This window comes from Phyllostomus discolor, chromosome 7, assembly GCF_004126475.2.
Source record: "Phyllostomus discolor isolate MPI-MPIP mPhyDis1 chromosome 7, mPhyDis1.pri.v3, whole genome shotgun sequence".
Classification (NCBI taxonomy): Eukaryota; Metazoa; Chordata; class Mammalia; order Chiroptera; family Phyllostomidae; genus Phyllostomus; species Phyllostomus discolor.
This window is the reverse complement of record NC_040909.2, coordinates 22,527,438-22,548,856: the sequence shown is the minus strand read 5'-3', so window position 1 is coordinate 22,548,856 and position 21,419 is coordinate 22,527,438.

Sequence of the window (21,419 nt, the reverse complement as noted above, 5' to 3'; positions counted from 1 at the left end):
CTCATCAAGTAAAACAGAGAGAGGACTCAAATAAATATAATCAGAACTGAAATAAGAGAAGCAACAACCAATACCACAGATATAAAAAGGATTGTAAGAAATAACTATGAAAAACTATATGTCAAAAAATTGGATAACCTGAGCAAAATCGGTGTTTCTGGAAATATACCATTTTCCAAAACTGAATCAAGAAGAAACAGAAAACTGGAATAGGCCAATAACAGCTAGCAAAATCAAAGAAGCAATCAAAAAACACCCAGCACACAAAAGCTCTAGACTGGATGGCTTCAAGTTGAATTTTACCAAACATTCAAAGAACTAACTCCTGTTCTTTTCAAACTATTCTAAAAAATTCAAAAAGAAGGAAGACTCCCAAACTCTTTTTATGAGACCAGTACTATCCTAATTCCAAAACTAGGTAAAGACACAACAAGCCAATATCCCTGATGAACATAAATGCTAAAATCCTCAACAAAATACTGGCAATCTGGATCCAGCAATATGTTTAAAAAGTTTATATACCACAATCAAGTGGGATTTCTCCCATGGATGCAAGGATGGTACAATATTCTCAAATAAATAAGTGTAATACACCACATAAACAAAACAAAGGACAAAATTCACATGATCATATCAATAGGTGTTGAAAAAGCATTTGATAAAATCCAGCACATATTTATGGTAAAAACACTCAGCAAAGTGGGAATAGAGAGCACATACCTCAACATAATAAAGGCAATATACAGGAAACCTACTGCCAATATCATCCTCAATGGGCAAAAACTAAAAGCTTTTCCCTTATGATCAGGAACAAGACAAGGATATTCACTTTCACCACTCATATTCAATATAGTCCTGGAAGTTCTAGAAACAGTGATCTGACTGAAAAAGAAATAAAAGGCATCCAAACTAGAAAGGAGGAAGTAAAACTGTCATTATGCACAGAGAACGTGATGTGTACATAGAGAATTCACAGGGGTGTCCAAACTTTTGATGTCTCTGGGACACACTGGAAGAAGAAGAGTTGTCTTGGGTCACACATTAAATACACCAACACTAACAAAAACTGATGAGCAAAAAAAGGTTTTAAGTAAATTTACTATTTTGTATTGGACCACATTCATAGCCATCCTGAGCTGCATGAGGCCCAAAGGCTGCAGGTTGGACACCCTTGTTAGTCTCTACGTAAAAGCTACTCAACCTAAATAGTGAATTTGGAAAGCAGCAGCACACAAAGCCAATATTCAGAAATCAGTGCCGTTTTTGTACACCAACAATGAACTATCAGAAAGAGAAACTGGGGAGAAAATCCCACTTACTTTAGCAACAAGAATGATAAAGTACCAAGAATAAATTTAAGCAACAAAGTAAAAGACCTGTACTCAAAAAACTATATAACACTGAAGAAAGAAATGAAGGAAGATATAAATAAATGAAAGGATATGTCATGTTCATGGATTGGAAGAAATAGCATCATTAAAATGTCCATACTAACCAAAGCAATATATAGATTCAATACAAACCCTGTTAAAATACCAATGCCATATTTCACTGATCTAGAACAAATATTCCAAAAATTTATATGGAGCCAAAAAAGACCCTGATTAGCTCACCAATCCTGAGAAAGAATAATAAAGTTAGAGGGATCACAAATACCTGAAATAAAACTATTCTACAAGGCCACTGTAATGAAAACAGCCTGGTACTGGCCTAAGAACAGACATGTAGATCATTGGAATACAATAGAGACTCCAGAAATAATCTGATGTCCCTGTGGTCAATTAATATTTGACACAGTGGGCATGAGCATACAATGGAATAAAAATAGTCTCTCCAATAAATAGTGTTGGGAGAACTGGACTGGTATATGATAAAATGAAACTAGACCACCAATTTATACCACACACCAGAATAAACTCAAAAATGGATAAAAAGACTTAAATGTAAGTCATGATACCATAAAAGTCCTAGCAGAAAACACAAGCAGTAAAATTTTAGATATCCCATGTAGCAATATTTTTGTTGAGATATCTCCTAGGACAAGGGAAATAAGAGAAAAAAATTGAAAATGGTACTACAGCAAATTAAAAAGCTTCTGCATGGTCAAAGAAACTATTATCAAAATCAACAAGGAACCAGCCATATGGGAGAACATATATGCCAGTGATACCCCAGACAAGAGTTTGATCTCCAAAATATATAAGGAACACATGTGACTCAACACCAGGAAGTCAAACAATCCAATTAAAAATGGGCAAAGGACCTGAACAGACACTTCTGCAAGGAGGACATACTGAGGGTCCAGACATATGAAAGGATGCTCAGCATCACTAGCCATCAAAGAGATGAAAATTAAAACCACATTGAGATATCATCCCATACCAGAGAGAAAGGCCATCAGAAAACAACAAGTGCTGGTGAGGATGTGAAGAAAAAGGAACCCTAGTGCACTGTTGGTAGGAATGCAGACTGGTACAGCCACTGTGGAAAACAGTATGGAATTTCCTCAGAAAACTAAAAATGGAACTGCCTTTTGATCCAGCAACTCCACTGCTGAGAATATAACCCAAGAATCCCGAATCACCATTTCAAAGGACCTTATGCATCCCTATGTTCATAGCGGGGCTATTCACAATAGCCAAGTGCTGGAAACAGACTAAGTGCCCATCAATAAATGAGTGGATGATAAAACTGAGGTACATTTACACAAAGGAATACTATGCAGCAGAAAGAAAGAAGGAACTCCTATCTTTTGCAACAGCATGGATGGAACTGGAGATTATTATGCTAAGTGAAATAAGCCAGTTGGTGAAATCAAATACCATATGATCTCACCTATAAGAGGAATCTAACTTAAAAAAAATAAACTAATGAGCAAAATAGAACCAGAGACATGGAAACATGGGACAGACCAACAATGACCAGAAGGAAGGGAGAAGGGGCATAATGATAGAAAGGAAAAAAATATTATTCCTATTAATAGCTTTGAAAAGTAATAATGGCAAAAAGTGCTGTACATTCACCAAACCATCTACTTTCCTTGCTAGGAACATGAAAAAAGTACTTTTTCCCACTGGCTGAGCACCTGAAAGAATCCTCATGATTAGTTATGGCCAAATGTCAACAGAAAACATTGGCACTGTCTTAGCCCCCCAAATTCCCTGGGAGTTTTGCTTAGATACCTGTTCACTCATTCTTCCTCCCCTTGTCATCTGTAGATTTGAAATGGAAGAACAATGGACTGCAAGTTCCATGGGTCTGCAAGAGTCACCATCCTGTGGAAATGTGTTGTTTTTTGTTAAGATCATGAGATGATGTGGTCAGTACACATGTAGAGAATAATAGAATAGGAATGGGTATAGCCATAATTGTGAAATATAGGATACTGGTTTTCAGCATATGTCTCTTCTCTCTCTTCTGAGAATTTTTAAGTTCATTCTTGGTGTATTTCATTCCAAACACTTAAAAACATTTATGTTGCTATGAAAGAAAAGAACCCATCTGATATTTGCAACATCTCTAAATTATAAAGAACTTAATTTGGTTGCACTCTTTCATGTTCATTTGCATTTTAAAAGGCTTATAGAAAGACCACTATGCATGCACCTAGAGAATAAATCACTAATGGTTGAATTTCAATAATCAGATAGAGAAAAAAATTACTATGCAAATTATACCATACAGCAAGAGCCTACTTTAATTAGAATTCCAGCCCTGAACAGAAATTAAGTTTACATTTTAATTATTTTTCTAAAATAAATACTAAAAAAAGGGCAGATTTTCTATTTACATTTCTTTCTCCACAGGGTTCTTAATCCACACTTATCTATAGCATACTAACTAAAATTATTTCAACTGAAAATACAGTAAAGAGTCAGACAGGCATGTGCAGAGTAGGACAACAAGCCTGGTACAGAATGACACCAAGCAGAAAATCCCAGGCCCTAGCACAGATACCTAGAAAAGGGCAGAACTGGGAGAGCAAGTATTAGAAATCAGTATTGCGATGCCACAGAAATACAAAGGACTGTAAGAAATTACTATGAACAACTATATGCCAAAAATTTTGAAAACCTGGGTGAAATGGACAAATTTCTAGAAAATTATGATCTTCCAAAACTGAATGAAGAAGAAGCAGAAAGCCTGACCACAAAAGCCCTGGACTAGATGGCTTCACAGGAGAATTTTACAAAACATTTCAGGAAGAGATAACCCCAATCCTTCTCAGACTATTCCAAAAAATCCAAGAAGAAGGAAGACTCCAAACTTTTTATGAGACCATCCTAATCCCAAGACAAGATAAAGACATAACAAAGAAAGAAAACTACATATCACTGATGAACATAGATGCTAAAATCCTCAACAAAATATTGGCACACCTCATCCAGCAACACACTAAAAAGATCATATACCATGTTCAAGTGGGATTCATCCCAGGGATGCAAGGAAGGTAAAATATTTGCAAATCAATAAACATATCACATAAACAAAAGGAAAGACAAAAATTATATGATCATATCAATAGATGCAAAAAAGGCATTTGATAAAGTATAGCACCCATTAATGATAAAAGCACTCAGCAAAGTGTAAGTAGGGAGAGCATACCTCAACATAATAAAGGCCATATACCAGAAACTTACAACCAACATCATACTCAATGGACAAAAACTAAAAGCTTTCCCACTAAGATCAGGAACAAGACAAGGATGTCTGCTCTTAGCACTTCCATTCAACATAGTATTGGAGGTTCTGGCCACAGTGATCAGACAAGATAAAAAAAATTAAAGGCATCCAAATTGGAAAGAAGGAAGTAAAATGGTGATTGTTTGCAGATGATATGATAGTGTACATAGAAAAATCCTATAGATTCCACCAAAAACTATTCTACTTAGTACGTGAATTTAGCAAAACAGTGGGATATAAAATCAACATTCAGAAATTGGAGGCATTTTAATACACCAACAATGAAATATCAGAAACCCAAATCAGGAAAAAAATCCCATCTGCTATAGCAACAGGAAAAATAAAGTACCTAGGAATAAATGTAGCCAAGTAAGTAAAAGACCTGTACTCAGAAAACTACAAAACACTGAAGAAAGAAATTAAGGAAGACACAAACAAATGGGAGCATATACCATGTTCATGGATCAGAAAAATTAACATCATCAAAATGTCCATACTACCCAGGACAATTTATAGATTCGATGCAATCCCTATTAAAATACCAATAAAATATTTCACAGATACAGAACAAACATTTTGAAAATTTGTATGGAACAATGAATGACCCAGAATAGTCACAGCAATTCTGAGAAAAAAGAACAAAGTAAGAGGGGTCACAATACCTGACATCAAACTGTATTACAAGGCCACTGTAATCAAAAGAGTATGGGACTGGCATAAGAACAGACATATAGATCAGTGGAATAGAATAGCAAGCCTAGAAATAAACCCAAGTCTCTATAGTCAATATTCAACAAAGATGGTAGAAGCATAAAATGGAGTAAAAATAGCCTCTTCAACAAATGGTGTTGGGAGGCCAGGACAGCTACATGCAAAAAGTGAAACTTGACCACCAACTTACATCATACACAAAAATAAACTCAAGATGGATAAAAGACTTAAACATAAATCATGATACCATAAAAGTCCTAGAGGAGAACATAGGCAGGAAAATCTCAGATATCCCATGCAGCAATATTTTCACTGATATGTCCCGAGACCAAGGGACATAGAGAAAATAAAAACAAATAGGACTTCATCAAAATAAAAATCTTCTGCATGGCTACTAAAGAAAACAGCAAAATTAAAATGGAACCAATCATATGGGGAAATATATTTGCAAATGATACTTTGGACGAGGGTCTGATCTGCAAAATATATAAAGAACTCACAAAACTCCACCTCAGGAAGACAAACAACCCAATTAAAAAATGGGCAAAGGATCTGAACAGACACTTCTCCAACAAGGACATACAAAGGTCTCAGAGACATAAGAAAGGATGCTCAGCATCACTAACCATCAGAGAGATGAAAATTAAAACCACAGTGAGATACCACTTCACACCAGTCAGAATGGCCATCATAACCAAATCAACAAACAACAAGTACTGACGAGGTTGTGGAGAAAAAGGATCCTGACTACACTGTTGGTGAGAATGCAGACTGGGGCAGCCACTGTGGAAGGCAGTATAGAATTTCCTCAGAAAACTGAAAATGGAACTGCCTTTTGACCCGGCAATTCCATGGCTGGGATTACACCTGAAGAACCCTGAAACACCAATTCAAAAGAACCTATGCACCCCAATGTTCATAGCAGCACAATTTACAATAGCCAAGTGCTGGAAGCAACCTAAGTGCCCATCAGTAAACCAGTGGATCAAAAACTATGGTACATTTACACAAAGGGATATTATGCAGCAGAAAGAATGAAGGAGCTTCTTTGCAAAAGTATGGATGGAACTGGAAAGCATTATGCTAAGTAAAATGAACCAGGCAGTAGAAGACAAACACCGTATGATCTCACCTATAAGTGGAACCTAATCAACAAAACAAACAAGCAAGCAAAATAGAAGCAGAGACATTGAAATAAAGAATAAACTGACAGTAACGAGGGGGGAGTGTGATAATGGGGGAAAGAAGGGTAGGGTTTGTCAAGGAACATGTATAAAGGACCCGTGGACAAACCAAAGGGGGATAGGACTGAGGGTGGGAGGTGGGGGTTGGTGAGGTTGGGGAGAGTGATGGAAGGAAGATGGAGACAACTCTACTTGAAAAACAACAAAAGAAATCAATATTGTTAATAAGAACTTTGCCAGTGAGGTACCCTTTCCTCCCCTAGATCTTCTCCGATCTTGTAGGTTAGATTCTTCCTGATCTTTTTTCCCCTAGCACATAGCCAGTCATGTGGTAGACCCCCTGCCCTTTAGAAACGAACAGAGTTGATGGAGAAAAGCCCCATCTGACTTCCGTACAGAGACAGGAGATGACAGGATAGGTTTAATAGGTCAGTTTAAAGAAGACAGCAGTTCACCCTATCCAAGAAGTTAAATGAAGCCCCTTTTGCTGACCAATCAATGGAGACCATGGCCCCCAGAGGACATAACTGGAAAGCTGATGAATATTCTATTGGGATCCTCCAGAAAAATACTTCAAGATGGAGGAGCCAGTGTGGCTCTCTCTACTGAGCACTCCTGTGCCTTTCCCCACCCCTGCCCCCAGGCACATTTTCCTTGTCTCTCTCTTCCCCCTAAACTACAAAGGTACTTTCTTTGCCTCTGTATTTTGTTTCCTGAGCCCATTTCTTCTACCTCTGTGACTTTCTAAATACACTTTCTCTCATAGTTTGAGTCTCGACTCTAAATTCTTCCTTAGCTACAACTCAAGTACCAAGGTTACTGAAACAAAGTCCGATCTGATCCTACCCATCTAACACCTGGTGCCATTCTCAACAGCAACAGAAAGTTTTTATTGTATTTATGGTTATAGCTCACAAATTTTAAAATGTCTAAAATAGACAAAGGGAATTAAGAAAAAGATTGCATACAATTTTATTGTGCAAATAAACAATATTCACTGATTGTGTGATGAACTCAGAAGTGTTCTGCTTATATTCAGATATGTTTATACCACTGTTAGTATTCTATGTTTTAGACTGTAAGCAATCTCAGGCCAAGAAGTTGCATTTTATTGTGTATATGTTCTGTGGTATTGTATAGAAATTCCCATTAGGATTAAATCTTACCTTTTCAAATAGGTGACAAATTTTACACATGTGGTAAGGTTGAAATCCATTATACAATTAAGCTTGTAAAAGGAAAAACACAAGTTCCAATTGTGTCCCCATCCCTACTGATAAGATGCTGGGGAAAACAGAATAAAAGAGGACAGAAGGTTTACATTCATAATCAAAATTAACTCAGTCTCTTCTAGTTTCAAATAATGTCTTTTAAGTAGAGATCCAGTCAACTCAATAATCAATTTTTTAAAAGGACTTTCCCCTCTGAAAATTTCTCCTTTCTCCATATTCCTTCCAAAGTGACATCTGGCTCCCAGGAAAAGTTAGATATTTTCACAGTTCTGTGAAAGATGGGTAAATAGTGGGTACTGACTCCCTCTGCCCTGAAGTTGATGAAAAATGCCCTCCTTCTAGATAAAGGTACCACTATGCCAGGGGACCTGGCTTGGATTTCAGTCTCTATTTGTCACCTAAGCTGGCCACCTTTGTGCACATTTACAATGGCAGCCCTGAACATCTCTCATCAGCTAAAAGAATTACTTTTAAAAATAGGTTGTTCGACATAATTTTCATATAGTCTCTTTTTGTTCAGGCTGGTTGAGAGACAACTTATGAGGGCAAAGTATTAATAAAACAGCAAAGCTAATTTTATTTTTATATTGTTTTGAAAAGTGTAAAGATGGAAATGATAAATGTTACACAAGTATTTGTCTGATGTGTTATGCATTGAGTTAGGAGTTGAAATTCTTTGATCTGATTTTACTATTAGTTTTGGCTTTCTTTAAGTTTATTATTTAAACAACTGGATTTTAGTTTTTCTGCAAATATGTGGTAATGTGTCTATTTCACTTTATCGTAAATATTGACTATGCTACTATGTTGGAAAACTCTTTGGAAATGATAATATCCAATACAGATTGATTTGCTAAAGAGCAACTCAGATAACTAAAGCTGCTGGTATAGAAGTATAGATGGTCTGATACAGGGACTCTCTAGAGTGAAGAAGAGTTTTAAGAATCCTTTTTCGAATGTTGATGAAATACTTTAAAAGAGCAATTCAAAATAAAATAATAAAGCTGCTTGCTTATATTAATTAAAGAATGTTATAAGCTGCAAAAAATTAGATTAACAATGGTTTAAACTAGGAGTTTTCAGGGTGTGCTCCCGCTAATATCGCGACATCAGTGTCAACTGGCAGTTTGGTAGAAATGCAAATTCTCAAGTCCCTCTCCAGGCCTACAGAATCAGAAATCAGAGTTAGGGTCCAGCAACCTGTGTTTTAATAATCCTATAGGTAATTCTGATGCATGCTGAAGTTGAGAATCACTGGCTTCAATGATATAAACACTTATGATCTGATCTACAAAAAGATTGAGAGAATGGGTTGCTAGCACTTGTTCAGTTGCTGAATATGGCCAACAAGTCTCAGGCTCTTCTTGGTTGTTCCACTACTGTGGCCTTAGCTTGCTGACTTTTTGCCCTTAAATCCATCCTCTCAAGGTTGCAATATGGCTGTTGTATGCTCAGCCGTCATGTTCTCTCACTCAAGACAGGAAGAAAAGAGATAAAAGGAGAAGGGGCAATGCCCATTGAGAAGATCACTTTTACTAGGAAACTAAGTTCTTTCCCAGGAAGTCTCCAGCTAAGTTCTCCTTACATCTCATTGGTGAGAAATCAGTCTCATCATTACCCTTAGTTGATTTTCAAACTTTATTTTGGAGGCAGGTTAAGAAGAACGGACTTGAGAGTAGGTATATAGTTAGCCAGCCAACTGTGTCCTCAAATAAATGGAGGCTTATAACATAAATCCAACAATCTAGAAGGCATCACCTAGAAATGAGAAAACATAGAAAATGAGATAGATGTCTCTTTTAATAGTGTGTTTGAAAGGCTGACATGTGGGAGAAAGTTCAACGTTACATGCATCTCCACAAGCCAGAAACAATAGGAGGAAGCTAGAGATCGCAGATGTTGGCTCAACAAGAAAATTTTCTAATGATTAGAAATATTCAAAAGGAAATAGAAGGCTTATGCAGTAGTGAGCAACCTATTACTCTATAACAATTTCTCAAAAATGTACTGGAGAAAATTCCTGCAACACTCTTTTCCAAGTCTAAGATTGCTTTAACTGACTGAAATTAAAGTATGTTATGATGATGATAATTATTAACACTTGGTGCATATTTATTCTCCATGCTGTATTAAACACTTTACATGCATTACTTGATTTTTTATCATAACAATCTCATGAGATAAGTGCTCTTATTATTCCCATTTGAAAAAACTGAGACATAGAAAAGTATTATGGCTTCAGAAGTCATCTCTTTATTCTTGCAACTATTTCTTGGATTTAAAGCAATCCCACAATTTGGAAAATTTAAGAAATAAATGCAAATTTCTTATCTACTAACTATAGGTACAGTATTTTTATCTCACTCCTCTCTAGTAACTCAAAGTCAAGTCTTTGAAAACTCCATTATGGCAAGCTAATATTCCTATGTCCTTATTTTCAAAGCTCCCACTTAAATTATTGCTCTTCTAGAACCCAGTTCAAACAATGAGAAAATCTGTCTTGCTGAACTGACTTGGCTTCTAAATATTTTTCTTTTAGAAAACTGCCCTGTGGGAGTGATTGCCCCTCACCATTTCTGTGTACTTATTTTGGCATAAAAATTCTGACTGCTGAAATACTTTCAGGGAAGAATGCATGTTTACTTCCAATTCCTAGTCTAATCTGAGAATAATTTGGCAATTTGTCTATTCCCACTCCCAGTTTCAAATCCCATAAGGTAAATATTAACTGAAAATTTGTTGAATAAAGGAGTGAAATTATAAATCTTAATTCACAACAGCTTTTTTTGAAACAATATACAGCCTCACACATATAAAATCTTCTGATTATTTTTTCATGCTGTATGCTAACCTAGAAATAATGGCAGATGATTTGGACATGTTTGATAAAAAAGAAACAACATTATTTGTTTTCATACAGTAGGGTTAATTCTATCAATAGAGAATACGTGACACCAGCATTACCTTACAGGGATTATGTGAGCATGCACACCTGAAAACTGACACTGACCTGAAAATCAGACCCAATCTTCCAGAACCACAGCTACAAACATAAAAGAAACTCCATGTTCAGAAACTAAGAATTGAACATAGTTTTACCAATTCCTAAATAAATGGTAAAGGTTAAAATGAAAACAACGGAGAACAGAACCCCTAAACTTAACAAAAGAGAGGGGCTAGAATAGACGATTGTCAGGACCAAAATGTAGAAGAGACATCTTGCCACAAGGAGAAACAGCAAAAACATCCCAATTGGTCTCTTGAATTCATCTGTATTTGGTGCTAAAAATGTATCTCTTCTAACACTATGGCTGACGTCCCAATTAGGACCACATATTTCACTATTAAATTGGAATATTTCTGAAAATAAATATGCTGAAAAAGAAATATATTTATCCAAGAAGAAGATTATTCTCATGACTTACAGTGACAATTATAGATGTCAAACTCAAGTCCCTAAAATAGGTAGAGTAAAAATTATGGATAGTGTTATTTAGAAATAAATACCAATGTGAAGTCATAAAAATGCTGGATCCTTCTGCTTTTTGGCATCAGGCAGAAACAGACAATGCACTGTATTTGTCAGTTATTTGTGCAAAACTTCAACAAATTGCATTTAAGCAGTAAATTTACCAACTGATGATGGGGTTTAAAAGGTGATGCTGAAATGCCAACCAAAATCAAACGCCCTCAACTCTTAAGCAAAAACCATGTGCTGTGTTCTGTGTGCAATACCAGAAACCTAGATGAAGCTCTTCAAGAACAGGTCTCATCTCCAAAACATTCAGGTTAACAGTTGAGAAATTATGGCAGACCCATCATTCTGATGCACAGCAATCAGAAATAAATTGTTGCACTTAGAATAAAAACTCCCTGCTGTCACTTATGCAAAAAAGACAGGTTGTAACTAGGGAACTCCAGACATAAAACAACCATTTTTTAAAATAGAAAGGTCTGAAAATAATAAATCCATCTCGACAGTGACATCATTGAGCTTAGAATTCCAAAGTTGGAAGAGACCTTCTGTCCAACCTCTTCATTCAGCCATTAAGGAAACTGGATATCCAGAGAAGTATTTAAGTATCTTTATCTGATTAATGACAAAGTTAGAACGAGCTCCAGTTCAATTCATCTAGTATGTGCTTCCTATCCATTAAGGATATTTTTTCCCCAATTGCAGAATGGGAAGAGAGGCAGGTTGAAGAGGAACTAATTAATTTTCCTTCAGCACCACCATCATTCTAATCCATACACACATACTAGAGCTTTGCTAGCACAGGGGACAGAAAAAGATAAAAGGTATAATTTTAATTGAGGAGTTTACAATTCGGTGGAAGGAAAATGTTGCTTTCCTATAGTCTAGAGGACTACACTCTGTCAATGTGGAATACTCTAAAATATTGTCTCCTCCTATTTTCATAGCCTCCTATGACGTTGATTCTACTGGATCTCCTTCTTTAACTTTTTTTATTTTTAACTTGCTTTTGTTATAAAATATTGTAATAAATAAAAAATAAGGAACAATTAATCATACAACAAAGATAGTTTCACCATACACCTTGAGTAAGCAAAGTTTAGAGTCCCTTCAAATTCCTTCCCAGGACTTTGAATAACTGTTCGTCATAGTTATACATATATATGCACATATATGTGCACAGTATGCTAAATTTTATATATTGTAGGCTTTATAAATGGTACAGTACTGTACATGTGCTTCTACGATTAGCATATTTATTCAACTTTACATTTTCAAAATTCGACCATGCTTGCAAATGATTTATAACTCATTCATTTTCTCTGTGGTATATAATTACACTTTATGAATATGACACAACATATTTATTTGCCTAAGAACAGGTCTTTAAGTAGCCTCTGAGAATAGGTCTTTAAGTAGTTTTGTTGTTATACTGCTTTTAATTTTACTATTAGAAACAATGGTCACTATTATTGCACATATATAGGACTATCTTTTGGGCATGTGCAAGGCATTACACCACGATGCTTTCCTAAGTGGTTGTACCCAAGAATGCTCTCAGAATCCATAAGAGCAAGTTCCCATTTCTAAGTATCCTCATAGAACTTGATATACTCTGTCTTTTTAAATGTTACCAATCTGGTTAGTTGGAATTGTATCACAGTGTGGTTTTAATTTGCATTGTGCTGTTTACTGATACTGAACAGCTTTTTATGTTTATTGGCCTTTCAGTTTTTCTCTTCTGTGAAATACAAGTGCACGCCTTTTGACCATTTTTCCATTGTTTTTCATTCTTTTTTACTGATTTGTAGAAATATTATGCTCAAAATTAATGATTCATTGCTTGTGGATATCTTCTTGGTTATAACTTTCAGTTGCAGGGTTTATTTGTTTGTTTGCATTGTCTTTTGACAAATGAAATGCTCAATTTTAATATAATCATATTTACCATGTTTTTATTTATGTTTAGTGAATTTTATGTCTTATTTATGAAATTTTTCTCTACAATGAAGTCACAAGGAAGAGGGACTAATCCATTCCTCTAAACCCTAATTTCATTCTAGCTCTTATTAAGCCCTGCCAAATGCAACAGCTTTGCAACTGACCTCTGCCACTCCTCCATTCTCTATTCCTAAATCTATATTCCAAATTGCAGCCAGCTGCATGTCTAACATGTTACAATCCTGCAGTGGAAACTCTTCCCACCTTGCTGATCCTCGGTCCTTGCTCCCTCAGATTCATGCCTTCCCTTCCCTGTTTGATCTGTTTGGTAAGGGGTGGGGGCTGACTCCTTATAAGCATTTCCCAGGCCTCTGTTGTTTGTCCACTGGGAGACAATGACCAGAGAGTGAAAGACTGTTTCACACCTCCAAAACCTGGTCCTAATGACTCAGCAGCATTTCTGGCAACAGCTACATTATTTCCCTAGAGAGGTCAGGCTCAAATGGATCCCACTTCCATTAGTAATTCTGGATTGTGGGGTCCAGCAAAGCCACTGCCTTTTTTTTTTTTTTTTGTGCCTTTGACCTAGGAGCCTCATGGCTTCCTATGGTGGTTACCATCCAGACTAACTCACTATCTCTTATTTGGCTTTCAACTCCTGCACTACCAGTGTGGCCAATTAACGTTCTCCTGACAAAAATACTTGGAAGTCTATTCTGTTTCCTTGGCTTCAGCCCCAAGTGTTGCTCTTCCCATAGTCCACATTCTCATTTTCTCACATCGTATACCCTTCAGAGTTCAGTCCTGTTCTCTTCTTTGATTTTTATCCCTGATTCTTTCCTTCAAGTTTGTAATATAGAAAAGCCAAACTTCATTTGCTTCCTTTTTTTATCCCTTTGCTTCTCTGCCTGGAAGATGCCACCACCGCCATCACCACCACTGCCACCAACACTACTGCCACCACCACTGCCACCACCACCTTTGTTTTTCTCATCTTCTCATATTCACTCTTCAAAGCACTGCCCACTCTACTGTGAATCCATTTCCACACCTCAATCAGACAGAATCAATCAATGCATCTTCTTGAAGAACACATAAGAATTTCTGCTCTGCATTCATTATACAGGGAGGAATAGCAGTTACAGCATGACATTTAAGCATATTGATGATTGAGCCAGGTTTTCACTGGTTCAAAAACAGCCCTCTGAGCCTTGAGCAAGTTACTCAGCATCCTTGAACTTCATTCTACCTCATGGTTGCCAGTATTCAAGGAGTTAAAGCATATGAAGCATTCAATAGTAAGTAGCTATCTGTGAGTATAACTGCATATTGACTCACATTTTTGGTTTAACCACCTCTGCAGGTTTTCATTAGTATGTCCTTGAACTCCTTGAGGATAGATGCTGAAGCTTTTTTTTTATCACCATTGTGTTGTTTTGTTGTTTTGTTTAGCAGCCCTTTAATTTAACACTTTGCTTCCATCTAATAAATGTTCTATAAATCTTTGTTAAAAGGTACAGACCTATTCCAACCCTTGGACAGAATAAACCAGGGAGGCTGGAGGTCAAGAAGCTTTGCCTTCTCACCTCGCCTTCTACTTGTCACATTTTGGAGAGTGAACCTTTCTATTCTTGCACATCCAGTCTCTCAGCTCCTAAATACATTTAAATAGACAAAAAATCTAATAATATACTCCTTTTACCTCTTGGGGGATAGAGAAGCAGTAAATCTTGTACATCTGCAAAATCTTCACTCTCCAGAATATACAAAGGAACACCATTTACAAAGCACATACCAGACTCAAACTCAGGGAGCATTTCCCCCCCTTAAATGTTATCAGCAGGGAGTGAGAAACTCAGCAGAAGCTTGTATCCCTGGTGGTGAGCCCAGTATGAAAGGGAGAACCAAATGAGCTTTTCAAGACAAAAAAAAAGGGATGCACTTAGCAAAGGTTATATAAGGAAGGTCACCTGGAAAGCAAGTCACTGCAAGAGTAATCCAGATGACCAGCCTTTAAAAGTTTCTACCCAAGACAGATCTGGTAATTATCAAGCTTCTCTCAGCCTAAAACCCCAGATCACATAACAGTCCCTTTTAAAGCAGAGAAAAGCTAATCACTGAAAATTCTTAGTCCCATAAAATTAGGCATGATCACTTCTATTCATCAAAAATCTGTAATCTTAAAATAGATACTCCATAAGTCCTAAAGAATTTGAAGCAACAATTATCACAGAAATATCCATTAGTTGGCCAAGGCACCATAGGTGTTTTAGGCTTTACAACAAAAATGATCCGAATCAAAGTTAACATACCCAAGTTCTGCTAGTTCTAAGAATCCTGTCGTTGCTGGAGCATAGGATGAGTTCTCAGTCTTTATTTACTCTGTGGAGCACTGGGGTATCTTCTTCCTTCTGACACTCTACACATCAGATGCAGCAAGTGCCAAGACAAACATTAAGTGATCTTGCTATTAACAAGAAAAACCAGAGTGTTGTCCTACTATAAACCTTACTGAGAATTGAGATTAAATATAAGAAAACCTGTATTCCTTCCCCTAAAGTTTTTGCATAGTATATGCTTGGTAGAATTGATGCTGATAAAATTCACCACAATTCGAGAAGAAAATGAAACAGCCAAGCCAGCATTAGGACTTATACCAATATTACTGACCAGCAAGTTTCCCAGCATCAGTAAACTTCTATGGAAAATTAATTTCATGCTTGTCTGCTCTGGTAAAACCCCTTACTGAGTTGTTATAAAAAGAGAAAATTGAGATGGGCTGTGGAAATACCAAAAGGAGTTGATGCAGCTAAAAGGAATTGTCATGTTTACATACTTTATTGCTTAAGGGCCCACACCCACCTAGAACCTTGGGCATCTCTGCTTACATAAGAGCTCAATAGTACTGCCCATGTGGATCATCACAGAAATCCCATAAAGATGCATATATACCTACAGTAAGTGAATAAGTAAATGTGGTGGTGATGATGATGATGATGAAGATGATGATGATGATGATGAAATGATTAAGCCATTTAAAGAACAGGTAGATAAAATTGCTATGGGAGAAAGCAACCAATATTGAAAAAAAATCTATGTAATGTTCACTGTGCACAGTTCATACCTCCATTCCCTAATATTGGTGTTTACTGTAATTTGTTTCACAAGCCTAAGTCTAGGGGTGCATTCACTTAGCTTAGGGTGCTGCTTAACTGTTGTTCAAATTTTGTAGAAAGAATTCTTAGCAAGAGCTTAACACATTATTTTGTTTATTTTAGAAAACACTTTGTTTCAAGGTGAAATTTTGTAACATTTACCTTCCAAGTGACTTCACATTTTTGTTATCCTGCATTTGAAAACAGCTTGGGCACGACACACCACACCTTCTGCTCTTCTGAGTAAGACTGAAGAACAGATGGCTACTGACCTTTATCTCCAATCAAGTTCTGCCTGCCTGCATATTATCTTATTTGTAAAAATTAGTTCTTCTTACCTTCCAATATTTTTTAGATTGGAACAGTTGATTCAAGAGCCTATCAGTAATCAACATAATTATTAAAAGGTTGACATGCATGCATATATTTTCCGATGAATTCCAGTTCAGAAAATTAGCTCTTTGACATTTTTAACAATCAAAAAGCCTAGTTGGAAATATAAAAGAATGAGTATATTTGCAAAACCATAAAATGCTCTGGTACATTTAGCAGACAAATGGGCAAATCATTTGAATATCAACTTAGGAAAAACAATTTTTAATGGTCCGGTTCACACAGAAAAATGTACCATTGCTAAAAACATTTATTATCCTCATTCTAAAATAAAGCATATAATTGTTAACCAGAAAAAGGAAGACACTCTCTACATGAAAAGCTTTTGTGATATACACTATTTCTTTAGCAATTAAGCATGCATGTTGTAAAGATAAAACTGATGTGCTTTATAGAAAATATTTCTAGGAATTGGATGTTTAAGTCTCCAAGACCACAGACCTAGGGCTAAGTTATGACAGTGATAACCATATTCTTTCTCAAAAAAATTATAAATTACTTAACATATATTTTTTCATCTCATCTTTACATATTAAGTGGCATATATTATATTTTGGTAGGTGTCAATCTAGAGAACAAACAGTTAAAATTGCAGCAATAACATAATAAAAATTGCAGCAATAATTTATATATTTCAGAAGATATTTTCTTAGAACTGAAGTATTAATAATTATCTCAAATTGTATTTTGCATATGAAAATCCAAGTATCATATGGTATTTCAGAGTACAAAATATTATTAATATAATAATAATTGAAGAAAATGACTGTTACAGAATTATATGATTGTTTAACAAGTTTTGTGGTCAGAAAATAATATTTTCCCAAATTAAGAGTAACTACTGTTATATAACTCACCCCTGGAAAGAACTTAAATTTTTAATCTTTCTATACTGGTATATTTTTTCATAAACCAAATAAGTCAGGCTAAAGACTTATCTGTTTGAAAACAAGTGAGCTATCTGAACAATTGGATTTGCATAATTGGTTTTTTGTTATTTGTTTTTTTTAAATAATAGCATCGTTATCCTGATATTTTCTACTTGAAAAGGACACACATTTTCAGAGTAAACATTGCTGGAAAAGTTCAATCTCTTACTTATGTCTCACCACAATTGAATCCTTTACCACAGATTCAACTCAGTGTGGCCATTCACACATAACATAATATAAAATGTTACTCATTGTATGGGAGTCTGTGAAAACATTTCTTTTGATCCCAATAATAATTAAAACCATGCAGATGATAGGTCAGAGCTCAGAATTTTACTTGCATGAGTTTTCGTGAGAACTGACTACAAACATTTAAATATCCCATGAAAAAGAAAATTATAATTGTTCACCTATCTTGGCTTATTAGTACCTTAAAGTAAAAGTCAACAATTCAAGCTGCAATTACAAAAAAATAATGATACTAGCATTTCCCTCAAGTATTACTAAAATTGAATGCTAGTTCATCATTAAAAGTGTATAATGCTATATTCAAGGTAATTAATGCCTTAATGGGTATATTTTATTTAGTTGCATTTTTTAAAAAAATCTAATGCAAAAGGTTTTAAGAAAGGACACAACACATAAAATGTTTAACGCCCTGGAATGTCAAAGGCAGGTAAATAATACGTCCTAAATATATATTTTATTTTAAAACTCTATAATTTAAACTACTTTAAAAGACTATAGTTTATAAGTGATAATAACTAATGTCACATTCATTTGTTGATAACCAAGGATCTTAAGTAAAAGACATTGTTGAGAATGTATAAAGACAGAAAGTAATAAAAACAAGCATTGCCACATCAATGAAGTTCAGCCCTAGATGTTGGTGACTTCTCAAATTTTTTCCAGCAAATTATATCTAAAGGTTTCACACGTACTCCAGCATATTGGAGGAACTAATCCAAAGGAGCCAAGACACTAATTCTAAATTTCCTTTAAGTTACATTTTTTGTTGTAAAACCTGATAACATACTAATTTTACTCTTATTAGTCAGATAAGGTGTCTTTCCCAAATTTTTCAGTAAAAATGTGCTCTAGAAGGTGTGTGCATACTAATGCTATGAATTTGTTTAAATTCTTGCCATCACAGCACTGCAAATTCTGGAATATGGGTTCCCTTAGCAAAAGGCATTGATCTGGTCTGATCTCTACCCAGGTCAAGCTGGTTGAAGTTGAACTTAGCCAAAGCCAGCAACTACACAAGGGTGACTCTAAAACAAGCCCTCTGTTTCTTTACTCTAGCCTCTTTCTGTCTTTATACCACACCTTACCCTAACAGATTTCGATTTGTGGCTACAATTCAGCAATTACAGATTCTACTTACAGTTTTACCTGGAAACCTGTTTATAACACAGCTTGCTATTAAATGCATACAGATATTATGTAAAATTAATCCCACCAACATCCTTCTCATAAAAAATAAAAAATATATAGAGCAAGAACATCGTATTTATTCTAAAGAGTTTTCTAGTGTCTTGAAACTTCTGGATTGGTTCTAAATCTAAAAAGTAGACGATGAGAAAAGAAGAAAAGACACTAGAATAATTGGAAGAAAAGAAGAAAATATTTAATAATGAAAACACAAATTGGCATCTATTGAATCTTGACCTGATTCCAGGAATTTTAATATATACTTTACATAGATTAATCTCCTTGGTCCTCACCATAACTCTATGAGGTCATTATTATTAATATCCCCAGTTCTGTAAATGAAGAAAGTAGACACTTTGAGGATTTAAACAAAAATGTACAAATTAAGTAATTAGACTGTGGTAGATGTGGAATTTGAATTTAAGCCATCTAACTGCAAAGAGTGTACTCTTAATCACTATGTTCTAATCCCTGCAAAACAAAAGTGGATTGATAAAATATGAAGATTATCTCATTAAATGACACGAGTGATTAATTCACCAAGTAGAAATTACGGCAGTTTCTGAACGATCACCATTGCCCATCGCAGGGTATTCAATATGGAAACTCAGATACTTGGGAGACTAGGAGGAAAGGGAAATGAAAGCACAAGATGGGAGAAGTTAGAGGCACAGGCTGAAGCAGGGGCAGGGCTAGAAGTAGCAAAGGTGGTAAGGTGAAAGATCAGGAGTCCCAGAGACAGTGAAGATGGAAGGACAACTAGAAGCAGAAGAATTGTAAGCATCCATCAGACCCTGCAGTAGGAGACGCAAGGAACAAAAATTCAGAAAAAGACATCCCTGCAGTGAAGTGATCCTTGAGGGGGAGGTGAACATGTAGATTGCTGGGAGGTAGGAAGAGAAGAGGGAAAAGCATAGAGGGTAACATTTAACTCTGTTCGTGAAGAGGGTTTTAAACAAAGTGAGTCGGTGCCAAATTCCCATCACAGCAAGAGCATTAGCAATGTTTCTGGTTCCAGGGGCTGCGAGGGACAAGGTACAGATTTATCCCATCAGAAGACATATTGAGAAAGGCAGAGAAAATTGCCCCCCGCCCCCGCTCCCAATGAAAGAGTATGTGACTTTAATTTGAATTATTTGCCATAATTTCATAATTAGGGAATTCCCATAAAAATACAGATTCACAGAGGTTTTAGTTTGTTTTTTTAATCATCATCTTTGGCAATCCTCGGCCCTTAAGGGTGTGCCTTTTTGGCTTCCCACAGTAACACCTATGTCCACACTGATGCGAGTGCAATCTCCTCAAGTGCATGTGCTTTGTCATGCTTCTACCGCAATCACTGAAAATCCAAACCCTAGCAACATACTAGAAGCCCTCTGCAGCCTGGCACCGCCTGCTTCTCCAGTGTCACTTCTGTCTACCTTTCCACATGCACGTCCACCAAATGAAATCACTGAGAGAGCCTTGGAAGCACAGTGCCCTGCTGCCCGCACAGCTTCACAGAGCACGCGATGCTTCTGTTTAGAGTGCCTTTGCTTCTCCATCTTTGCCTAACCAACCTCTTCATTTCCTTCAAGCTCAGGACCCATCTCCCCGGGGATTCTTGCACTATCCTAGTCCTGGGCTTGTCTATGTCATAGTACTCACATCACCTGCAGTCATCACCTGTTTGATCATTTTTCTCAAGTTGCTCAAATCTTTATCTCCCCAAATTGCTGTTGTGAATGGAATTATTTTAATTTCACTTTTGAAGTGTCCATTGCTAGTGTACAGTAATACACTTAATTTTTGTGTATTGATTATATATCTTATGACTTTGCTAAACTCATTTATTAGTTCTCATAGATTTTAGAAGGTCTATAGATTATTGCAATAAGTTTTCGATCTACTCTATAGTTTTGTTTCTGTACAATTTATTGTTCAGAGAGTATCCATTGAGCTTAAAAAAAATATGTCTGAATTTATAGTGCCCCCATGTAGAAGCACACAGTCACTCTCCCTTGACCTTAGGGTAAAACCTCAGTTTCTCTATGATTTATAATGTTTAGCTCCTCTTTACCTTCCAGGCTTATCCCGTACTGATCCCTTCCTTGGACTCTATGCACCAGCCACATTGATTTTTTCTTCCAGAATGACAAACACAGCATGCATTCTTTTTACTACATGCTTTTCAACACACTGTTCCCTAGATCTAGATCACTATTCTTTTTCTTCTTAATGTCCTTTATCCTCTTATTTTTCAGAGCTATGTTTACATAAGATTTCCATTGTCAATTAGT